This window comes from Aptenodytes forsteri, unplaced genomic scaffold, assembly GCF_000699145.1.
Source record: "Aptenodytes forsteri isolate BGI_AS27 unplaced genomic scaffold, ASM69914v1 Scaffold209, whole genome shotgun sequence".
Classification (NCBI taxonomy): domain Eukaryota; kingdom Metazoa; phylum Chordata; class Aves; order Sphenisciformes; family Spheniscidae; genus Aptenodytes; species Aptenodytes forsteri.
The window spans coordinates 3230943-3239308 of NW_008795034.1; the positions used below are offsets into that span (position 1 = coordinate 3230943).

The 8366-nt window shown below is 38.9% G+C and overlaps 1 long non-coding RNA gene across 1 annotated transcript; it reads left to right on the forward strand.

The window, feature by feature from the left end:
* The first annotated feature begins 279 nt into the window (after positions 1–279).
* Positions 280–4352, forward strand: LOC109279384. Its single transcript, XR_002086142.1, has 3 exons — positions 280–2242; positions 3003–3089; positions 4186–4352. It is a non-coding gene; the product is annotated as an uncharacterized LOC109279384 (long non-coding RNA).
* Positions 4353–8366: the final 4014 nt, after the last annotated feature.

The window sequence follows — 8366 nt, forward strand, 5'->3', positions numbered from 1 at the left end:
GAGGAGGAGGAGCGGGTTTTTTTTTCCTCTCGCTCTTCTTTTTTTTTTTTTTTCCTCCCCCTGGTTGTTGTTCCTTGCAGCACTTACTGAAAGAGCGAATCGTCCACACGCGTGTTTGTTTTAAAAGGTGCTTTTCCAGTGCTGCCAAATTGGAGGAGGACGACGAGGGGCAATGCGTGCCTTGCACTTGGTTCTCTTTAAAAATTGTGGTATTGAGTAATATGGATTGTGATAGCTTTAGGGGGGGGGGAAAGAAAAACGTAGTGAAAGGCACTTTTTTTTTTTTTGGGGGGGGGGGGAAATAGGGGGAGGGGGAAAAAAAAAATCCTCTGGCCGGTTTGTTGAATGTATATAAGCTGCCTAGGCCTTTCTCAGCAAAACAACTTGAATTGCAAATGCGTATTCTTGTGTCTTCGCTTAGCTTGTTGACTTTGTTGCTCTATTCAGAAAGAGGAATGGGAATGTAAATAACAAAACTGAAACTCTTCTTGTTTTTCCAGCCTGATAATTAGTATTTCAGTTTTCTCCCCAGATTCATCTCGGGTAGCATTCTTGTATGAAGGTGGGAAATTTTCTTTGGCAGTAGGAAAATAATAAATAGATAATAAATTTGCTTTTTATTTCTTAAATTGTTCTATTCCAAGCTGTAATTCAATCTTCTCTCTGCGATAATGCTTACGGATGAATGGACCTATTTGTGGTGTAATTTGATTACAGTCCCTTATCTTACAGTTAAACTTAATGCATTGAAATTTCACTCTGATTTGGGGCTCATCCCATTTGGCTCACCACTGACGTTGTTTGCAGTGTAAAGCGTATCAGCACCTTGTTTACTGCTGTCCCTGAATACTCAACAGGGCATTAAAGGCTCTTCAATCTTAAATTTCTATTTTTAATGTGTTATTTCATTATAATTGAAAGTGGTTACTGATTTTTTGGAGGGGTTGTTGCTCCCCCTCCCGTGCTTAAAATGTCACTGTTAACGTCAACAGTGAAATCTTTAAATCTGTCACTCCTAATGCATAGACTGGGTTTTAGTGAATTTGTTTTTTATTTTTTTAAGTTCAGGGATGGTCCTGTTGTCTTTTTGTTTCACACTACATTTCACATCTTCAATGTTAGAGAGCTGTGAAAGGGTTAGGACAGTAAGATGAGCCCTTTGGGGTGTGATACCTTGTCTTGCATTTGGGTGCAGCACTTGACAGTTTGGTATTGTCCCTGGTCACTGTGGTGTCTGGCCCTTTCCATGCACAGTGAGTATTGATAATCTTTCCCTAACTTTCACAGAATCTCACTAGTCAGGAACAAAAACTGTTTGTGGAAAGGTTTGTTGGCATGGGAAACTTCTATTTATTTCCCTTTTGTTTGTTTTGTTGTTTTTGCAGACAGTAGAGATGCAGGGGAGAGAAGGGGAAACTTGTTTGTGTCATTCCTAAGACAAGTGACAGTACTGAAACATTGCTTTCTCGTGTGCTTTTTATATGCCCTGGGGCAAACAAGGTCCCTGCCCCACGGACCTTCTGCTTTGATGAACACCATGTGTATGAGGAAGGTGAGGGTCTCTGGGAGATGTAACTCCATAAATTTATGATCCCACTGTTTCTTTTTCCTCCTCCTTTAAGAAGTGAACGTGCCCAGGAAACAACAACTTTTTGTATGGGTGCAAGACAAATCTCCCCTCCCAACCACCCCATCTGAAAAGGACCACTTGGGGGATGAAAGGGGAAGGTGGCCTACATCCCTGCTAATCTTTTCTGATGAGAGAGCAAAGATGCCAGTTACTTACACCACCTACATTTTTCCCAGTGAGACCTTAAACAGAGTTTTTACCTGTGCTGCAAGGCTGCCAATAAGAAATAATGATTTGTGGGACAGAGGTGATCCAGAGAGGTGGCAATGACATCATCAGTATCCTTATGTTAGTCATGCAAGAAACTCTACAATTTTTACATAGGCTCTTCTGAGAAGTGTATTGGAGTCTCTTTCATGTTCTCATACACCAGGGAAAAGGGCTGGAACAATTTTTAAGTCTTGTATGTTTTTCTTAATCCTCTTGGGAAGGAAAAGTAACAAATCTCCCTCTTTTTATTTGGCCTTTTGCCACTTTCAGTCTGCCCTTGTTCATGACACGAGTCTTTTAATTTAGTTTCTGTTACAATAGCAGTATTTTTTGAACAAAGAACAGCAATTTTGGAACTATTTCGATGGCCAGAAGCAAGAAAGCAGTTAACGAGGTGAAGAGGTGAGACCGGTAGTGAATAAAACAGTGGGCTGAACTGAGCTGAAAGAAAAACACTATTAATCATAACTTTAAGTTAGGCATGAGGTATTTTATGCAAAGTTGCATTAAGACAGGTAGTCCAGAAATAAATAGTAGTGAAACTCCTAAGCAGTTACGCTGAGCAATGTACTCTTGATGCTCTGCTTGTGTAAATAAGTGCAGACCTATTGATTTCAACTGAGCTCTGCCAGGCGCCCTAGTGGAGGATCAGACCCGTGTAATTTTTAGTTGCATGCTGAAGATTTGCACATGTCTAATCTTTTTGCTGTTGCTGTCATCATCATCCTAGTGTTTTACTGATGGTGGTGTGTCCATGTTTGGCTTGAGAGTTCCTTGGTGCCAAGGATCTTCATCTATTCAGAAGGCGTGCCATGTGTTTATGTATGTAAATATAACAACTGTGCCTGGTTTTAACATTGCGTCCTTTTTCTGTTGTACGTGCCTCTGTAAATGTTAGTTCTCTGGGGCAGAGAACTGTGCTCATCTGTAAACTCCCACCTTCAGCTCCCTGTGTGCTGCAAAAAGAACAGCTTCCCTCCCACCAAAATTAAGTGTCTCCACTTCCTTGGTCAGAGTTAAACCATCTCATGCTATTGGGTGATGTGCCACAAGTAACCTGCTTGAGGACTTGATAGATGTACTAATGTGCTGCTACATTCCTGTCTTGATTTTTTTTCCTAATTGCAAAATATTTTTAACTGCGTTTCCTTTTACTGCATAGGAATTAAATCTGAATGGAGGGGGAGGAAGGACAGTCTTGGATAATGCTTGCACTGAGCCACCAGTGCACGCAGTAGGTAAAAGGAAGGTGAGCCTGACCTTGTCTTTTGAGTGTATATAAAAATATATGGAGAGTTTAAGTTCTGGAGAATAAAGTGGGGTCAGGGTTCTTCCAAGCACTGTATCTGTATAATGTAATTAGTCTGATTTCTGGGTAATGCTTTGGTAGACCCTTGAACATCTGGAGCCAATGACTTAACAAGTAGCCTTTCCTCTCTCTGTTCTGGTACCTAATATAAAGATTTGGTGGTAAACAGTGAAATAAAGTAGTTGAGGGAGAAAGGTATTATTTAAATTCTAATGCTATTAAGTTATAACCAGGATGAAGTTTAGAGGTTAGTTTGTTCAAAGGACTGGGCAGTTAAAATATTGTAGGTCATGTGTCTAGCATCACCAATTTTAAAATCTCTAACTGAGAGTTTTCTGATACTGTTTAGTTTGAGATGGTCATTATTTCAGCATGCTGAAGAGAAGGAACAAGTTCTGCATGTGTAAAGGACGAGACCTTGGTCACGGAAGTGTTTAAGGCAGCCATTTCAAAAGCATCTGTCAGTCTGGTTTCTTTTCCAAGATGCTCAGGTCTTCTTCTAGAGGTGCAGTTTGTCTATATTGGTGACTTGAAGCAGAATTACAGGCCCTTTGCAAGCTTGCAGATTTGGCACTAAATACAGAAGGCTGGCCGTGCAAGTGAGATGCTTCTCAGAGAAGCTGGATAGGGTGGAAGAGCCAGGCCGGGCTCTGCCCCATGTTCGACGCTGCTTGTCATGCAGCCTCTACCATGGGATGCTCGGAGGCAGGAGGTATTCTTAGAGTGGAGAGACGCTTGAAACTACTCATTCTAATAAAAAGGTAGCAAGAAGTAAACAATGATAAACTGTACAGAATAAGCTGGATTTTCTTTGGTCTTTGAACAAAAAATGCAACTAATTTTGTTACTTTTGCTAAGTTTGTGGTGGTATTTTTGGTAATCTGTCCATTTTGCTTAGTAATAATTGACACCTCTACTTATGAACAGTGTGTTGTTGCTATTAATATAAGTGTTTCTCATTCCCTGATCACTTGTTTACTGTCTAGTTGTCCTGAAATTTGAGATACTGTAATAAAAGGTCTATTTTGGATTTCAGAGCGTAATAGGACAAACAAGTGCTTAAAATGTATCTATGCATCATTTGAGGACATTCAAGAGATCAGTAGTCTGTTTTCTTTGGTATGAACTCAGACAAACAAATGTCATTTATGCCCTTATATGAAGTACAGATTGCTCTGCAACATTGGATGGTCATCTGGCAAAGGCAAGTTACTCCTGTTGTTAAAACCTTTTTTTTTGTTTTCCCCCTTGGCTTCTGCCATCCTGCATGTCCTAGGAAGACCACTGAATAAAGGCTTTTGCAAGTTGTAAGACAGTGTTTACTCATCTAAAACAGGTTGCTGGTCTTTTCTTTTGGTGCGTCAAAGACTCCCAAATGTCTTGATTTTTTTTTTCTTTTTTTTTTTTTTCTGGGGGTGTATGTGTGTGCGATATCTGAGGTTTGGGGACTTCTTTTTTAGTCTGACTTGGTTACCATCTGTTACAGAAGGACCGAGTGCTGATGTCCAGACACCACAGGAGGCTGGAGTGATGGGAAGCCTCATGGCTAAAGCCACCTGCCTGCCCTTCCCCAAAGCACTTTGCCTTCTTGTTTGCGTTACCATGTGCATGTATGGTGCTGAACTTGCTGGTGGATATTCAGGATGAGTAAGAGCTAGTGAGAATCAGATAAATGAGAAGGAGAGAGAATAGAAGTTACTTGTTTGGGCTAACGAAGGACATAAGCCCTTTAATTGTTAATGTCACCAATTTGTGTTCCGGGCTGCTGGGTGTTTCAGCTGCCACTAGGCTGTGAGAACATTCTGCAGTGTTTTAATACATTAAACCTTGGAAAGAACAGGTTTCCTTCCTGATGGTCTCTTATTGTTTATCTACAAATGTTGTTATTATTTCCCTTTCTTTTCTGCTCCTGGCACTTTGCCTGGCAGTCCTGTCATTCAGTCCTCAACCTACCATGTGGTCCCATCAGGCTAAGGCTGATGCCAAGTCAGAAGCTGACAGGAGTGCTTAGAAACTAAATGAGATTCAAAAGGTGGAACAGAAGTACTGGATCAAACCCACAGTGTAATGCTGGGGAGCACTATGTGCTGGAGAAATGTTGGTTTAGATATTGGATGTTTTAACAGGGCTGGGGTTTTTTTTAAGGTGTTTTTTTTTCCTTCCTCTTGTCTGAATTTGGACATTTGCCTTTTAAATAAATAAATACCTGGCTGTAGTTTGTGGTGGGCTGGTTCTTTTTTCCTTATTTCCCATGCGAAACTGTTTCCATCCATTGGCAGAGCTGTTGCATAGATGTAACACATCATCTGGGGATAAGGTACATCATCAGTGATGTAAAGGAAACAACGCTGGTGCCCACCAATGTTGAGCTGAGAAAAAAGAGGAAAAAATATTTATCTTTTGCCATGTAACTCATTAAAGATCCCTTCAGCTGAATATTTGTTTATTACTTTCAGATGAAAGTCAATATTTAAATGAAAAATGTGGCTTTTATTAGTTCCTAGATGGCTCCCCCTGCAAGCTGGGTGCTCTCATGCTTCAGCAGTAGAGCAAATGTATTGCAGGTCTGTTAAGGAAAAGTATGACTATTGTGCATTTGTCATCAAGAAGTAACAGCTGAGTTGTTCATTAACACAATAGTTTGAATCCACAGGCTACTCCTTCCACAGAGTTATAACTTAAATTAGGCTCCATTTGATGGCTGGAACTATTTGACAATGCCTTGTTTGTGCTCTATAAATATGTAAATCTTTCCACTTAATTCTTCTCTTTTTTTTTTTTAATCTGTTGCGCACACTACCTCATTTATCTAATACACAACTCCTTAATCATCCTGCATGTTTCAATGTTTTAATATATTTGGACAAGGGCTACAATTTCTTTTTTCAGAGGAAACAGTGCAGATTTGTTCTTTTGTTTACTGCCAGCTCCAGAGTAAACTGCAGCTCTGATCTGCTGATAGCTGAAGGCTGGTGAAGGAAGAATTATACAACAGGAATGTGAGGAAATAACTCCATTCGTCGCAGTTCAGAATCAACAGAGCAAAGCCTCTAAGTTGCAGTTATCATTTCAAAGTAAAAAGATCTCTCCTCCCCCCGAACTCCGCTTGGTTTTGTGTAGCTAACTATAAGATATATTTGTTAAGAGAGAAAACAACAGACACAAAAATGTTTTATTATGGCACAAAAGAAATAAAGATTGATTAAGCCTGTTTCATGACTGTACAATCCCTTGTTAGTTTCAGACTTACTGCACAAAGTTTTACTGTGCTGACCATGAAAACAGAGAATCTGATCTCATTTTTGTGGTCTGATGTATAATAAACATTTTGTACTGGTTGATAAAGTTTTATTTTCACATCCAAAAAAAGCAGTGAATGCCTAAACTTCCTCACCAACCAGAACTGACTTCCTTACTTTGGTCTGTTAAATGTGCTTTACCAGATACTAAAATAAAAAGTCTACTTCTGAACGGCAGCCTGCTTTAGAAGGCTCACAGCAGTAATGCTGAGATATCAGAGTTGCTATTTAGCACAATGCTGGCACATGGAAAAGAGACGTGGTGAGTTTGCTTGGTGGCAGCAAACCATTTGTTGATCTTTCGGGGACTTCTGAGATACGCTTTTGTGGGGCTGTCTCAGCAGGCAAAGTGATTTTTTCAGACCTTTGCGGTCCAATTAAGTTTCGTTAACGTGATGGAATAGATGCTTTTAAGATACTTGTGCTACTTATTGGCCAGTAATTGTAGGGAGATGTAGGCTGTTATTGGTGGTAGGCTGTCCTTGACCCAAATTCTTTCAATACAAATTGTTTATAAAGTAGGAACCCAACCCTCTTGTAAGTGTGAATGTGTGTTTGATCAAGATGTAACTGTAAAGGAAAAGTTCATTTTCTTTGCCTGCAAAGTTTTAGTGTCCTTGTTACAGAGGATACTAGAGATGTCATAAGGTGCTGCAAGCTACACCAGTTTATAGTAAAACACAACCTTTAAGTCTTCTGTATTCAAATAGGTGAATTAAAAAAAAAAAAATTGATACTGAGGGAATTTCTAAAGCTGGGAGGGGAAAATTTACAAGTTTTGATATGGGTAGAACAGTTAAAATGTAGGTGTGACTCTCCCTGTCTTTTTCTGTTCAGGTTTTTTAGAAATGTTATGTGTCAGAGAATCTGGGTAATGATATGTACTGGTTTTAGTGATACCTGAATATTTATCCTAGTTCTGTTGTTAAAAGATCAGTATTCAGCCCTTTATTATGCCACACATATACCCTGTTTAGAGGGTGAGTTGGTTGAAGTTGACGAGTCAGAGGCCTTGATTGAAATGGCCCATGTAAATCTTGTTTAACATTTGTAGCTTTTATTTCTTCTCCTAAAGAAAGATTGACTCTTCTCTTTTGATAACCTCTAAGGCACTCACTTGCAAATAAAAGCAGTCTTGGTGAAAAGGAAAAAAGGTTGTTCTTAATAATGAGAAGGATATACTCTGTATGCGTCTAAGTAACTGTATACATTTACATAGATTTACTTAGCCTTTATTTTTATGCTTTTTTTTAAATGATTGATGATTTATTGCATAGTTAATCTTTCAGTTGTGATCTTTTTCAAGCTGCTTTTGGGTGGAAATTGGATTATAACATCGAAAACAAACATTTTCATTTGCTGTTTTTAAACTAATAAGCAATATTAAATGTGCTGAGTATTTAGGGGGAAAAAAAATCTCAGCCTATTTTGTATTTATAACTAAGCAGTGTAATGTGACCGGTACTAAACAAATGAAACTGATGGTGACTTGAGGCTGTGCTTGTCAAGGCATTGGAGCTAGTAGATCTCAGCTTCCCACACCTACTTCTTGTTTGCAGACTGGAAGAAAAAAAACAAGTTTACTTGCTTTTTCTATTCCAAATTTGTTTCTCAACCTGGAATGAACTAGTGATCATTCTGAACTAAACTGAGTATTTGAAATGAGGAAAATATTCTTCCTTCTTGCAGAAGATGCTGTTGCTGTCAAAATCTGGCTTATTGCGTAAATGGACTGGTTCCAGTTGCTTTGTCACAGATTTCTCCTCAATTGACTTGTTTAATTTGCTTTGGAGTTTCAGCAGCAAACATAATTGATAATTGTAAATAAGATAATTTAAGTAACACCTAAGATGCCATCACTCAAAAAATGATTTCAGATATCTTTAAATCAGATTAGCTAATGTTAAAATAAAATTGT